Genomic DNA, 16,818 nt, shown 5'->3' with positions numbered 1-16,818 from the left:
TTGGAATTGTCCTGGGCAGTGCTTCAGGGACGGATGCTGGTCATTGTGTGTTCTACTGTAATCCACTGGGTGGACTGGGGGAGAGTGTGGACTAAAATATGGACCACTGTACATGTGGTGCAGCAGTGCTCCAGAATGTATTCGCCAGGTGCAGTGGATTTGCCGCAATGATGGAAGAGGTTGTTGATGTGGGAGGGGTGGGGTGGGTAGGGTGGGGGACGTATGGGGACCTCATATTTTTTTAATGTAACTTTTAAAAGAAAATAAAGAAGAAAAAGTAATGTACTAATAACTGAATTCATAATTCATATATAAAAACAAAGTGTTTTAAATCTTTAATAAGTACCTAAAATGTATGATTGTCAACTTTACTAGGGGTCTAACTTGCCTGTAAAATTAAGAAATATCATTTATAAGTGTATATATAATATTTTGTAATATAGACTATCAGGGGTACCTGTTAATATCATTTTGCTAATTCAGTCGTTTTCCTGAAAAGTGCACTTGTCAAATGAATGGTCTAATATGATTTAGTACCACCTATTTGGTAAGGGACTGTATATTGTTTCAGGTTCTGACCTGGTTATTTATAGAGTACTGATGATACGACAACTTCTATGATCATGTATTCTGTGATTTTTAATGCAAAAAGAAGGGGGAGGAAGAACACGTAGAGGTTGCTATTTACTGAGCAATTCCACTGTGCCAGGCTTTTAATATAAATTTTCCTATTAAATCCTCACAACAAATCTGTAATGTAATAATAGTTCCAATTTAAAAAGGAAGAAACTGAGCTGCAGATAAATAAAGCAATTAAAACAACAACAACAACTACTACAGAAAATTATGGAGTACAGTTTCAAATATCTATCAGCAATCCAGTTTTCAAATATTGTGGTGATCTAATGTCTCACAAAAGTAATGGTACTATGTATAACAGTAAAACCTCATGTAAAATGGGAATATGGGTGATACTGCATATATAAGACTGTTTATATAAATACAAATATCCTAGAGAGAAGGAAAAAGAATAGCAACTATATATACCAGGTGAGGCTTAGAGAGATTGAGAGGTGATGAGTTTTGTTTTTTATTTATTATTATTACTATTGGAATAATGAAAGTACTCTAAGAATGATTGAAGTGATGAAAGCACAAGTATGTGATTATGCCAAATACCACTAATTGTACACTTTGGATGGATTTATGCTTTATTAATATGCATCAATAAAATTGATTTGTTAAAAAAAACTGCATGGTATTAGCACAAGGATAGACATACTGACCGAATTGAGAAAACTGTTGAAGATCCTCACATATACAATCAACTGATATTTGACAAGGCCACCAAGCCCATTCAACTGGGAGAGAATGGCCTCTTCAAGAAATAGTGATTGGAGAATTTTGCATCCATATCCAAAAGAATGAGAGGAAGACCATCGCACACCTTACACAAATATTAAGTCAAGATGGGTCAAAGATTTAAATATAAGATTCAAGACCGTAAAGATCTTGGAAGATATTGCATCAACAGGATCTTGTACTAGGAAATTGTTTCATGAACTTTAGATCAAAAGCATGAGCAATGAAAGAAAAAGATAAATGGACCTCCCCAAAATTAACAGGAGTTTGTGAAGAAAGAGAAATGACAGCCTACTCAATCATAGAAAATATTTGGTAACCATATATCTGATAGGGGTCTAATATCCAGCTTATATAAAGAAATCCTACACTTCAAATGTAAAAAAAGACAAAAACCCCATCTTAAAAATCGGCAAGTGATTTGAATAGATACTTCTCCAATGAAGAAATTCAAATAGCTAAAAAGCACATGAAAAGATGATCAACATCACTAGTTATTAGAGAAATGAAAATCAAAACTACAATGAGCTATCATCTTACACCCATTAGACTAACAGTTATTAAAAAAAACAAAGGACTACAATTGTTGGAGTGGATGTTGAGGAAAGGAAACACTCATCCACTTTTGGTGGGAATGTTGAATGGTGCAGCCATTGTAGAGGACAGTTTGGTGGCTCCTCAGGAAGCTAACTATAAAATGCCATATGATCCTGCAATCCCTTTGCTGGGTATACACCAAGAAGAATTGAAAGGAGGGACAAGGACAAATATATGCACACCAATGTTCATAACATCATTATTGCCAAAAATTGGAAACAACCCAAATGTCCATCAACAGATGGGCATTTAAACAAATTGTGGTGTATACATACAATGGAACATTACTCAACTCTAAGAAGAAATGCAGTATTAACACATGGATAGCATGGATGAATCTTAAAGGCTTTATGTTTAATGAAGCAAGCCAGGCACTGAAAGACAAATATTACATGACCTCACTAATATGAATTAAGCAAATTGAGCACATTAACAGAGCTAGAGTCTGGAAGATAGGTTAACAGGAGACAGAAAGGGAGAAAGAAGTTGTGAGCCAATGCCAATATGGGCAAAATCTATGATAGGGTGGATGGTTGTAGTTGTGCAGTGGATGGGCATGACAATCGTGTAGTGATGCTATTGGGTTGGATTGTGCTTGTTTGTGAGGGGGGCAGGTTGGAAAGTGTAGGTTGGACTATTCATGGAACTGGAGGGAAGTTTAGGGGAGGTAGTAGGTGTACTCTGGGGATAATCAGGTATTTAATTGAAACTAAAACATTGGGAATATTCTTTTGGCAAATATGGCAGAGGAGGGTTACTGCTTTAAGGTGTTGGATATGGGGGCATGTGGAACATGGCACAACTGGGACAAGTTTCTAGGGTGTGTGTTAGTGTTCATCTTGTCAAAGTATGCTGTATCAGTGGGTGGAGACCCACATAATGATTGGGAAGGTGTTGAACCTTCCTGGGGAGTTCTGCTATGTTCTCAAAGAGAAGGGTGGAAGTCTCTCAAGAGCATAGCCAGGAGGCGGGGCAAGATGACATCCGAATGAGTGCACCTCATAATCTCTCCTGCAAAGAAGCACCTGAGTAGGGTTGGAGTCCTGCTGTACCAGGCTGTTTCGGGTGCTTGCATGGCAGGAGGTGTCTGGACTTCGATTTGGTAGGATGGTGAGAGAGGAGATTCTTGCAAGAAGTGCTGCAGGGAGTGCTTCACACTTGCTATGTTTCTTATCGTCCATTTCCTCTTTTCCATGTGTATTGATTTTGGCCACCTACACTATTCATTTCCCCCCACATATTTCTATCCTCCATCATCTACTGTTTCTCTTACATTCTGCCTCCCTTTCTTTGGCCACCAAACTGTCTGACATTTTTTTTAATTTCTAATACCTTTGTTCTGTTTTCTGTCTTTTATCCACTCCTGATATTACTGTCTTTCTTTTCTCTTTCCCTCTCTCATGAAAACACTGGCTTTTAAATTCATACTATATTCCTCCCCATATTCAGTTGACTGTCTCATTATAGGTACTCTACTTACTGCTATAACTCTACACAACTTACATGAGTCTAACGTCCATTCTCCCAGATCTCACATTGTTGCTCTGTTAACATTAATTACCAATACTACTTAATACATTTTCTTTTCTTACTCATTTTGCTTTCTGTGGCCCTAATATTTTCCTTCAAAGTGAATTTAGCCAGCAACAAGAAAATAGAATTAGAAGAACAAAGTGACAAAGAGAAGACCTAACACCTATGCATGAACAACAACTAATTAATCCCCAAGACTAGACAAAGAAGCTAAGGAACTAATCAAACCCGTCAAGATAAAATGATGACCAGATAGTAACAAAAAACTACAATCTAAACCAATATTCAGGAAAACATGGCCGAATCCAATGAACTAAAAGCCAGGAAGAGGAGCAGAACATCAGACAAGTAATTTAAGATCTCAAAACATATATTAGAGACCAACTTAATGAAGTAAAGGAAGAGATTAACAATATGAAGAAAACACTTGGAAAGGAAATTGAAGACATATGCAAAAAGATAACAGATAGGATGGTGATGAAAACCAAAGTTCAAGAAATCAAAAATACATTCTCAGCAAATAGGAGCAGATTAGAAGAGGCAGAGGAGAGAATTAGCAATGTGGAAGACTGTGGGCAAGCCGCCGATGCCTTGTTAGACATAGGAAAACCTCTCTAACTATAAGGCCTTTGGGGTTCCACCTAAAAGATGGCACTGAGGCATATGTAATTCTGCCTTCCCCCCAGGAACTGGAGCGCATGAACCAATCAGCTTCTCTAAATTAGCATAGCCAGTAAGCTGCTTGCATGTTGCCTCACAGTCTATAAAAGCTACTACACCTCCTCAATAATTCAGACCTGCGCCATGAGCCTGCATCTCCAGAGCGGTTATGTGTGTTGTCTTTTTTTTTTTTATTATTATTCATTTTTTTTTAATTTTTTTTATTTTTTATTGACTTTGTAATAATATTACATTAAAAATATATATGTGAGGTCCCATTCAACCCCATCCCCCCACCCCCCCCTCTCCCCCCCCCAACAACACTCGTTCCCATCATCATGACACATCCATTGGATTTGGTAAGTACATCTTTGGGCACCTCTGCACCTCATATACATTGGTTCACATCATAGCCCATACTCTCCTCCATTCCATCCAGTGGGCCCTGTGAGGATTTACAATGTCCGGTGATTCCCTCTGAAGTACCATCCAGGGCAGCTCCATGTCCCAAAGACGCCTCCACCTCTCATCTCTTCCTGCCTTTCCCCATACCCTTCGTCCACTATGTCCACTTTTCCCATTCCAATGCCACCTCTTCTATGTGGACATTGGATTGGTTGTGTCCATTGCACCTCTATGTCAAGAGGAGGGTCAGATTCCACCTGGATGCTGGATGCAATCCTCCCATTTTCAGTTGTAATCACTCTAGGCTCCATGGTGTGGTGGTTGTCCTTCTTCAACTCCATCTTAGCTGAGTGTGGTAAGTCCAATAAATCAGATTGTAGGTGCTGGAGTCTGTTGAGGCTCAGGATCTGGCTATCACATTGTCAGTCCAGAGATTCAAATCCCCTAAATATATCTTAAACCCCAACATTAACTGCACCTCCAGCACATTGGCATGAAAGTCTTATGAAGGGAGATCCCATCTGAGTCCAGATTCATCACACATAAACACCATTTCCAAAGAGGGGCCATCTGCCCTGGTAGTTAACCCCATCGGCCATGACCATAACTCCCGTGGGTCTCTTTAGCCCTCAAAGGAACCAATATCTGGGGGTTGTATCTGCTTTATCTGTCTCTCTGACTCTGCTCAGTTGTGCATGAGGGCAAACCTTCTGCCAGCCTCCAGACTCTTTTTTAGAAACTCATAGCCATATAAACTCATTTCTCCTTTCCATTTCCCCCTTACTTTAGGTCAAACAGCATTTTAAAGTCATGGTATTTTATGTAGACATGGATATTCTGCTGATCCGCATTGAACCTTCCGTATAAGGTCATTTTCCAGTTGCATCATCAGTTGGTAGTTGATAGTGGTCCCTCGTTGCCAGGGAGGCTTATCCCCGGGTGTCATGTCCCACGCTGGGGGGAAGGCATTGCATTTACATGCTGAGTTTGGCTTCGAGACTGGCCACATTTGAGTAACATGAAGGCTGACAGGAGGAAATTCCCAGGCACAAAGTTGTTCTAGGCCTTGTTCTTATTTTAGGTTTATCAGCTCACAAGCATAGTCATTAGCATCAGGGGCTCACTGTTGAACCCTCACTCCCTCCCGGTCCCCGCCACTGTACCTGGGAGACTGTCGCTGCTCCCCTAGGGACCACAACAGAGCACCACTGGCCAGGAACCCAGTACCCCCCCTACTGTGGTTTTTAATTGTTGCCACTATGAGTATATCCAAACATTACCATGCACCCTGGACATATGTTCTGTACAGCTCCCTGTCAGCCATATATCACCTGTCATTGGTACCCCATACCAGTATCCCTCCATTGCCATTGTTGAAACACTCTGTGATCCAGAACTCCCCGAAATTTGAAGCCCAATATAATTTCATGGTCCCTTACTAGGGAATGGCATATAGCGATGAGCTTAAAGGATAGATAAAGAACTTGGATAAAGTTAGATAAAGAACTTAGATAAAGAATGTTGACTTGAAAAAATTCCACATCCTATCTTTTTCTTTCCCCCCCCCCCTAATTATTCAGCTTTTCTTCACAGGAGTCCTAGACCACAGCAATGTATATATATAATATACAGCACTCCCACACATCCACCAGAAAACCTTTTCCCTTCCACAGTGATACTCTTACGCCCTATTCATATCATATTTACTTAAAGTGATGTACAGAGTCTGAGACATTAGCTTTCTAACAAGGTGACATCTGTGCTTACATTGTGGTGCATACTTTAGGATACACAGTTCTTTACATTTTTAGTTATCCTATGTTTTACATTATGGTTTACATTATCAGTCTGTCATCTCCTATATGTTATAGTGTAATATTACATGTTTTATATCCATCCTTGTGTACTCTCAAGAAACTCCTCTCTTACCCCCCATTTACTTTGGTTCCACACATTTAACGTCCATTTTCCCTTCCACCTTGGTGTCCTCAGTGATAGCCAACCTCCGTTTCCTGAGGAGCCACTTCCAGAGATAGATGGAATAGTGTTCAGGTCCTAACTTACTCAACTGCCCCAATGCCCTGGGAGCCACCCTTTCTCTCGAGGGATACAGTTCCCTCTATTTGATGGCATTAGTCCTCCCCAGGATGTGGGTCCACCCCCACTCTCACTACTTGGGTTTCTACCCCATGGTGTCACACACTCTGTCAGAATGAGCATTTAGACATTCCCCAGGAGCCCGTCCTGCATCAGACCCTCCCCTCCGAGCATTCTAAACAGGTAACCCTCTTTATTATATTTTGATATGATTTTCTCGGCATTTTACTCTCCACCAACACCTGACCCTCTCCTGGTTCGTATGCTACCCCTCCCTCCCCCCACTTTTGGGCAACGTTACCCATCCGTCCCTCCCCAGCCACCCTCAAACCCGCAAAGCCCCAAGCAAAGGCAACCTCTTGCCCCCCTTTTATCTCTTCTTTCTGTTCATACTTACCACCATCTCATCTTAAATTCGACCCCTGCAGACATCGGCTCATATCCTTCCTCCACCCTCCGATTTCCTATAAGCCTATCGTTCAGTCTCTTGCTATCTAGGGCAGCTTGTTTATTTCATATCATTGAGGTCATGTAGTATTTGTCCTTCAATGTCTGGGTTGCTTCACTCAACATAAGGTTCTCAAGATTCATCCATGTTATCACATGTGTTTGTAGTGTGTTTGTTCTTACAGCCGAGTAGTATTCCATTGTGTGTATATACCACATTTTATTGATCCACTCATCTGTTGATGGGCATTTGGGTTGATTCCAACTTTTGGCAATAGTGAACAATGCTGCTATGAACATTGGTGTACATATATCGGTTTGTGTTCTTGTTTTCAGTTCTGCTGGGTATATACCCAGCAGTGGTATTGCTGGGTCATATGGCAAATCTATGGCTAGTTTTTTGAGAAACCGCCATACTGTCCTCCAGAATGGTTGGATCCTTCTGCATTCCCACCAGCAGTGGATGAGTGTTCCCCTTCCTTCACATCCTCTCCAGCACTTGTATTCTTCTGTTTTTTTCATAGCTGCCAATCTTATGGGTGTAAGATGGTATCTCATTGTAGTTTTGATTTGCATTTCCCTGATAGCTAGAGATTTGGAACATTTTTTCATGTGCTTTCTTGCCATTTGTATTTCTTCTTGAGAGAAGTGTCTGTTTAAGTCTTTTTCCCATTTTTTAAATGGGTTGTTTATCTTTTTATTTTCAAGATATAGGAGTTCTTTATATATGCAAGTTATAAGTTTCTTATCAGATATATGGTTGCCAAATATTTTCTCCCACTGTGTGGGCTCCCTTTTTACTTTCTTGACAAACTCCTTTGAGGTGCAGAAGGCTTTAATTTTGAGGAAGTCCCATTTATCTATTAGTTCTTTTGCGGCTCGTGCTTTTGGTGAGATATTCATAAATCCATTTCCTATTACAAGGTCCTGTAGATGTTTCCCTACACTGCTTTCTAAGGTTTTTATGGTCTTGGCTCTTATATTTAGGTCTTTGATCCATCTTGAGTTGATCTTTGTATAGGGTGTGAGATGGTAATCCTCTTTCATTCTTCTACATATGGCTATCCAGTTCTCCAGACACCATTTGTTGAATAGGCCACTCTCTCCCAGTTGAGAGGGTTTGGTGGCTTTATCGAATATTATGTGGTTCTATATGTGAGGTTCTATATCAGAGCTTTCAATTCGATTCCATTGGTCTATGTGTCTCTCCTTATGCCAATACCATGCTGTTTTCACCACCGTGGCTTTATAGTATGTTTTGAAGTAAGGTAGTGTGATTCCTCCAATTTCGTTTTTCTTTTTCAGTATGTCTTTGGCTATTCGGGGTCTCTTTCCTTTCCAAATAAATTTCATAGTTAGTTTTTCTAGTTCCTTAAAGAAGGCTGCATTGATTTTTATTGGGATTGCATTGAATGTGTAGATCAGTTTTGGTAGGATAGACATCTTAATAATGTTCAGTCTTCCTATCCATGAACAAGGAATAGTCTTCCATTTATTTAGGTCTTCTTTGATTTCCTTGAACAATCTTGTATAGTTCTCGGTGTATAAGTTCTTTACCTCTTTAGTTAAATTTATTCCTAAGTATTTGATTTTTTATTTACTATTGTGAATGGTATTTGTTTCTTGATTTCCTCCTGATCTTGCTCATTATTGGTGTACAGAAATGCTACTGATTTTTGCGCATTGATCTTATAACCTGCGACTTTACTAAACTCATTTATGAGTTCTAGAATCTTCGTTGTAGATCTCTCAGGGTTTTCTATGTATAGGATCATGTCATCTGCAAATAATGAAATTTTGACTTCTTCCTTTCCAATTTGAATGCTTTTTATTTCTGGTTCTTGCCTCAGTGCTCGAGCAAGTACTTCTAAGACAATGTTAAATAGGAGCGGAGACAGTGGGCATCCTTGTCTTGTTCCTGAGTTTAGAGGGAAGGAGTCTAGGATTTCTCCATTGTAAACAATATTGGCTTTAGGTTTTTCATATATACTCTTTATCATGTTCAAAAAATTCCCTTGTATTCCAACCTTTTGGAGTGTTTTTATCAAGAAAGGGTGCTGTATTTTGTCAAATGCTTTTTCTGCATCAATAGATATAATCATGTGATTTTTTTCCTTCAATCTATTTATATGGTGTATTACGTTGATTGATTTTCTTATGTTGAACCATCCTTGCATACCTGGGATGAATCCCACTTGGTCGTGGTGTATAATACGTTTAATGTGTTGTTGAATACGATTAGCAAGTATTTTGTTAAGTATTTTTGCGTCTAGGTTCATTAGAGAAATTGGTCTGTAATTTTCCTTTCTTGTGATGTCTTTGTTTGGCTTTGGTACTAGGGTAATGTTGGCATCATAGAAGGAGTTGGGTAACTTTCTTTCTGTTTCGATGTTTTGGAATAGTTTCAGCAGGATTGGTGTCAGTTCTTTCCGGAATGTTTTGTAGAATTCACCTGTGAAGCCATATGGCCCTGGGCTCTTCTTAGTTGGGAGATTTTTAATAACTGATTCTATCTCTCTGCTTGTGATTGGTTTGTTAAGATCATCAATTTCTTCTTTTGTCAATATGGGCTGTTTATGTGTTTCTAGGAATTTGTCCATTTCCTCTAGATTGTCATTTTTGTTGGAATATAGTTTTTCAAAATATCCTCTTATGATAGTCTTTATTTCTGTGGGGTCAGTGGTGATATCGCCTTTCTCATTTCTTATTTTGTGTATTTGCATCTTCTCTCTTTTTTTCCTTTGTTAGTGTTGCTAAAGGTTTGTCAATTTTGTTAATCTTCTCAAAAAACCAGCTCTTGGTCTTGTTTATCTGTTCAAGTGCTTTCTTATTTTCTATTTCATTTAGTTCTGCTCTTATCTTTGTTATTTCCTTCCTTCTTCTTCCTGTTGGGTTGCTTTGTTGTTGTTTTTCTAATTCCTTCAAATGTGCAGTTAGTTCTTCAATTTTTGCTCTTTCTTCTTTTTTGATATATGAATTTATGGCTATAAACTTCCCTCTCAGTACTGCTTTTGCTGCATCCCATAAATTTTGGTATGTTGTGTTATCATTATCATTTGTTTCAAGGTAGTCATTGATTTCTTTTGAGATTTCCTCTTTGACCCACTGTTTTTCTAAGAGTGTGCTGTTTAATTTCCAAATTGTGGTGTGAAATCTGGGCTTCTGTCCCTTGCAAATCTCCAGCTTGACTCCACTGTAGTCAGAGATAATGTTTTTTATGATTTCAATCTTTCTGAAATCGTTCAGCCTTTCTTTGTGGCCTAGCATATGATCTATCTTGGAGAATGATCCATGTGCGCTTGAGAAAAATGTATATGCTGCTGTGTTTGGGTGTAGCGATCTATATATGTCTATTAGATCGAGCTCCTCTAATAAACTATTCAGATGTTTTGTTTCTTTGGTGATTCTCTTTTGAGATGTTCTGTCCAGAGTTGATAGTGGTGTATTAAAATCCCCCACTATAATTGTAGATGTATCTATTCTTTCACTTAGTTTTTCCAGCATTTGCCTGACGTATTTAGAGGCACCCTTGTTAGGGGCATAGATATTTATGATTGTTCGATCTTCTTGACAGATTTTCCCTTGGACTAAAATGTAGTATCCTTCTTTGTCTCTCACAATTGTTTCACATTTAAAGTCTATTTTGTCTGATATTAATATAGCTACTCCTGCCTTTTTTTGGTTATTGTTAGCTTGTATGATTGTTTTCCAGCCTTTCACTTTCAATCTCCATGCGTCTCTGGGTCTAAGATGTGTCTCTTGTAGACAGCATATGGATGGGTCATATTTCCTTATCCAATGTCCCAGTCTGAATCTTTTGATAGGTGAGTTTAATCCGTTGACATTCAGTGTTATTACTATCAAGGAATTATTTGTGTTAGCCATACTTTGATTGGATTTGTGTTTGTCATATTTTGTTTGTATATTTTTTTTTGTCTTTTTTGTTGTTGTTGTTGGTCTTATACTCTCCTCCAACTTTGCCTTTCCTGTTTTTTCCTTTCTTCCTGCAGCACTCCCTATAGAATTTCTTGAAGGGGAGGTTTCTTGTTGGTATACTCTTTCAGTTTCTGTTTGTCTGCGAATATTTTGAACTCTCCATCATATTTGAATGCTAGTTTAGCTGGATAAAGTATTCTTGGTTGGAAATTTCTTTCCTTTAGTACCTTGACTATATCATACCACTGTATTCTTGCCTCTATGGTTTCAGAAGAGAAATCAGCACTTAATCTAATTGAGCTTCCCTTGTATGTGATGGTTTTCTTTTCTCTTGCTGCTTTTAGGATTTTCTTTTTGTCTTGAGCATTGGATAATTTGACAAGTATATGTCTTGGGGTGGGCCTGTTGGGGTTTATGACTTGTGGAGTGCGCTGTGCTTCTTGGCTATGTACATCTGTCTCTTTCAGTAGATTTGGGAAATTTTCAGCCATTATTTCCTGCAACACTCTTTCTGACCCCTTTCCCTTCTCTTCACCTTCTGGAATGCCTATAATACGTATGTTTGAGCGTTTTGCATTGTCATTCAGGTCCCTAAATCCTAATTGGATTTTTTCTATCTTCTTATTGACCCCTTCTACTATCTGTTTGATTTCTGATGTACTGTCTTCCACATCACTAATTCTCTGCTCTGTCTCTTCTAGTCTGCTGATATTTGCTGCAAGTGTATTTTTGATTTCTTGAACTGTGGTGTTCATTCCCATCATATCTGTTATGTTTTTGCGTATATCTGCAATTTCCCCTCCAAGTGATATCTTCATGTTGTTAACCTCTTTCATTACTGCATCAAATTTGTCGGTGATAAATGTTCTAAGATCTTTCATTGCTTGTGCCAAGTTTTGCTCCCCTTCGTGATTATTGGTTTGTTGATTGGATTCAGCCATGTTTTCCTGATTATTGGTTTGGTTTGTAGATTTTTGTTGCTTTCTGGTCATCTCTTTATTTTGACGAATTTAATCAGTTCCTTAGCTTCTTTGTCTGCTCTTGGAGGTTAATTAGTTGTTATTTTTGCATAGGTGTTATATCTTCTCTTTGTCAAATTTTTCTTCTTATTCTAGTTACTTGTTGTTGGTTAAGTTCACTTTAGAGGAAAGTATTAGTGTTGGGGAAAGGCAATTGTGTAAGCAAGGGAAAAGTGTAAAGTTGTATTGGTGATGTATGTTAACGAAGCAAGAATATGAGATCTGGAAGGATGGAGGTTAGATTCATGTAGATTGTATAGAGTTATAGCTGTAGGTAGAGTACCTTTTATGAAGTAGATGACTGAATTTGGGAGGAATATGGTATGAACTACAAAGCTATTGTTTTCATGAGAGAGGGAGAAAGAAAGGAGAGGTAATAGTTTCAAGAGTGGATAATAGACAGAAAACAGAACAAAGGTATTAGAAATTAAGAGTTAGACACTTTGTGGATCAAAGAACGGGAGGTTGGGGGTGGAATATAGGAGAGACAGTAGATGATAGTGGATATCAAGATGCAGGGGAAGGGGGATAGTGTAGGTAGCCTAAATCAGTTCACACAGAAATGAGGCAGTGGAGGATCGGAAAACCCAGCAAATGTGAGGTGTTCCCTGTAGCACCTATTGTATACTTGAGTTAAAATAAAAATAAGTGGAAGATGAGGGACAAGAGGGAAAGAGAAAACCGAAAAAAAAAACTAATTATAATAAAGAAAAAAGAAAGACAAGAAGAAAGGAAGAAAGAAAAAGAGGATGGACAAACGGTGGGGAATGGATAGGGAGAAGAGAGATACAGGTATACACATGTCACAATTGCAACCCTATCTAAAACAACAACTTCCCCCCACTTTGCCCTAAAACCCCCCGTCTGTCTGCCCAAATGGGTCTGCAAGCACCTCCCTTCCCACAAACCCCCAATAGGCCGCCCAGGGCCCACGAACTCCCCAGTACTGCAGATGCTCCAAAAAAAATAAATAAATAAATAAAATAAAGTAAAATAAATTAAAAAAAAAAAAAGAACAGAAACCCCTCCACAGGCCCGGCTCCGCCCGCCGCAGAGGCTTGGACTGGCTCTGCCCGGCTCCTTACGCCACCTCGGCCTGGCCTGGCTCCGCCCGGCTCCACTCGCTACAGCGGGCCCAGCCAGCTCCCGCGTCCACATCCCGCCACCGCAGCCTGGACCGGCCCCGCCCGGCTCCGTACCCGCCGCGGCCTGACCCGGCTCCACCTGGCTCCACTCGCTACAGCGGCCCGGCCCAGCTCCGGCGTCCGCCTCTCGCCACCGCGGCCTGCACCGGCCCCGCCCAGCTCCGTATGCCGCCGCGGCCCGGCCCGCACACCACCGTGGCCCAGCTCGGCCCTGCTCGGCCCCGCCCGGCCCCGCCCAGCCCCGCTCGCCGCCGGCGCAGCCCGGCCCGGCTCCGGCGTCCGCCGCTGCGGCCCGACCTGGCTCAGCCCCACTGAGTGGGGCTAGATGCCTCGTTTCTGCCTACCCAAGGAGGGAATCCTCTACAGGTAGCTGGGATCTCCGTGTATCTTTCACAGACGAATCTTCTCTGTTACCTTCCCTCCAAATCGATGTCCAGACACCTCCGGACCAGCAAAAATCCCGAAACAATCCGGTCCCAAAGAGTCTCCAACGCCGCCCAGCCGATTCCCTGCAGAAGACCTATGTGTGTTGTCTTGACTGTTCGTCCTTACCTCTTTGGGAACAGAGCCACTGGATGGAACCGCAACAGAAGACAATACATGTGAAATCAAACAGATAGTAGAACTGATTGATAAAAAGATAGAAAAAAATCCAGCTAGGACCTAGGGACCTGAATGACAATGCAAAATGCACAAATATCCATATTATAGGCATCCCAGAAGGAGAAGAGAAGAGAAAGGGGACAGAAGGTATATTGGAGGAAATAATGGCTGAAAACTTCCCAAATCTACTGGGAAAGATGGGCGTACATTTCCAGGAAGCACAACGCACCCCAAACACCATAAATCCCAACAGGCCCACCCCAAGACATATACTTGTCAAATTATCCAATGCTCATGACAAAAAGAAATTTCTAAAAGCAGCAAGAGAAAAGAGAACCATCACAAACAAGGGAGGCTCCATAAGATTAGGTGCTGATTTCTCATTGGAAACCATGGAGGCAAGAAGGCAGTGGGATGATATAGTCAAGGTACTAAAAGAAAAAAAAATTTCCAGCCAAGAATACTCTATCCAGCTAAACTAGAATTCAAAAATGATGGAGAGTTCAAAATATTCACTGATAAACAGAAATTAAAAGACTATACCATAATAACCCTGCCCTTCAAGAAATACTAAAGGGAGTCCTGCAGGAAGAAAGAAAAAACAAGAGAGGCAGAGTTGGAGGAGAGGGTAAGAGCAATAAAAAAAAAAGAGAAGGAAAAAAAAATGACAAACACAAGTCCAAACAAAATATGACTAACATAAATAATTCCTTGAAAGTAATAACACTGAATGTCAATGGATTAAACTCACCTTTCAAAAGATTTGGACTGGGAGACTGGATAAGGAAATATGACCCATCTATATGCTGTCTACAAGAAACACATCTTAGACAGACGGATTCATGGAGGTTGAAAGTGAATGCCTGGAAAACAATCTTACAAACAAACAATAACCAAAAAAAGGCAGGAGTAGCTATATTAATATCAGACAAAATAGACTTTAAATGTGAAACAATTGTGAGAGACAAAGAAAGATACTACATATTAGTGAAAGGGGTAATCTTTCAAGAAGAACGAGCAATCATAAATATTTATGCTCCTAACAAGGGCGCCTCCATTTACATGAGGCAAACACTGGAAAAACTAAGTGAAAGAATACATGCCTCTACAATTATACTGGGAGACTTTAATACATCACTATCAACTTTGGACAGAATATCTCAAAAGAGAATCAATAAAGAAATGAAAAATTTTAACAGTATATTAGAGGAGCTGGTTCTAATAGATATATAGAGATCAATACACTGAAATACAGCAGGATATACATTTTTCTCAAGTGCACATGGATCATTCTACAAGACAGACCATATGCTAGGCCACAAAGAAAGTCTCAATGAATTCAGAAAGATCAAAATCATACAAAATAATATCTCTGACCACAGTGGAGTAAAGCTGGAAATCTGCAAGGGCCAGAGGCCCAGATTTCACAATAAGATATGGAAATTAAACAACGCACTCTTAGAAAAACAGTGGGTCAAAGAGGAAATCTGAAAAGAAATTAATAACTACCTTGAAACCAGTGAAAATGATAACACAACATACCAAAACTTATGGGATGCAGCAAAAGCAGTACTGAGAGGGAAATTTGTAGCCATAATTTGTAGCCATAATTTGTAGTCATACATCACTGAGAGGGAAATTTGTAGCCAAATTTGTAGTCATACATCACAAAAGAAGAAAGAGGAAAAATTGAAGAACTAACTGCACATTTGGAGGAATTAGTAAAAACAACAACAAAGTAAACCCACTGGAAGAAGAAAGAAAGAAAGAACCAAGATAAGAGCAGAACTAAATGAAATAGAAAATAAGAAAGCACTTGAAAAGATAAACAAAACCAGAGCTGGTTCTTTGAGAAGATCAATAAAATTGACAAACCCTGAGCTAGACTAACGAAGAAAAAAAGAGAGAAGATGCAAATACACAAAATAAGAAATGAGAAAGGAGATATCACCACTGACCCCACAGAAATAAAGACTATCATAAGGGGATACTTTGAAAAACTATATTCCAACAAAATGACAATTCAGAGGAAATGGACAAATTCCTAGAAACACATAAGCACCCTATATTGATGAAAGAAGAAATTGATGATCTCAACAAACGAATCACAAATAAAGAGATAGAATCATTCATTAAAAACCTCTCAACTAAGAAGAGCCCAGGGCCAGATGGCTTCACAGGAGAATTGTACAAAACATTCCAGAAAGAACACCAACCCTGCTGAAACTCTTCCATAAAATTGTAACAGAAGGAACATTACCTAACTCATTCTATGATGCCAACATTACCCTAGTACCAAAGCCAAACAAAAACACAATAAGAAAGGAAAATTACAGACCAATTTCTCTAATGAGCCTAGATGCAAAAATCCTCAACAAAATACTTGCTAACCGTATTCAACAACACATTAAATGAATTATACACCATGACCAAGTGAGATTCATTCCAGGTATGCAAGGATGTTTCAACATAAGAAAATCAATCAATGAAATACACCATATAAGCAGATTGAAGGGAAAAAAATCATATGATTATATCCATAGATGCAGAAAAAGCATTTGACAAAACACAGCACACTTTCTTGATAAAAACACTGCAAAAGACTGGAATACAAGGAAATATTCTGACCATGAAAAAGAGTATATATGAAAAACCCACAGCGAACATCGTTTACAATGGTGAAATCCTAAAATCCTTCCCTCTGAGATCGGGAACAAGACAAGGATGCCCACTCTCACCTCTTCTATTTAACATTGACTTAGAAGTAGTTGCTCAAGCACTGAGGCAGGAACCAGATATAAAATGCATTCAAATTGGAAAGAAAGAAGTCGAAATTTAACTATTTGCAGATGACATGATCCTATACATAGAAAACCCTGAGAGGTCTACAACAAAGCTTCTAGAACTCATAAATGAGTTTACTAAAGTCGCAGGTTATAAGATCAATGCGCAAAAATCTGTGGCATTTCTGTTCACCAATAATGAACAAGCTCAGGAGGAAATCAAGAAACAAA

Source organism: Dasypus novemcinctus, chromosome X (genome assembly GCF_030445035.2).
Source record: "Dasypus novemcinctus isolate mDasNov1 chromosome X, mDasNov1.1.hap2, whole genome shotgun sequence".
NCBI classification, from domain to species: Eukaryota; Metazoa; Chordata; class Mammalia; order Cingulata; family Dasypodidae; genus Dasypus; species Dasypus novemcinctus.
This window is presented reverse-complemented; position numbering follows the sequence as displayed.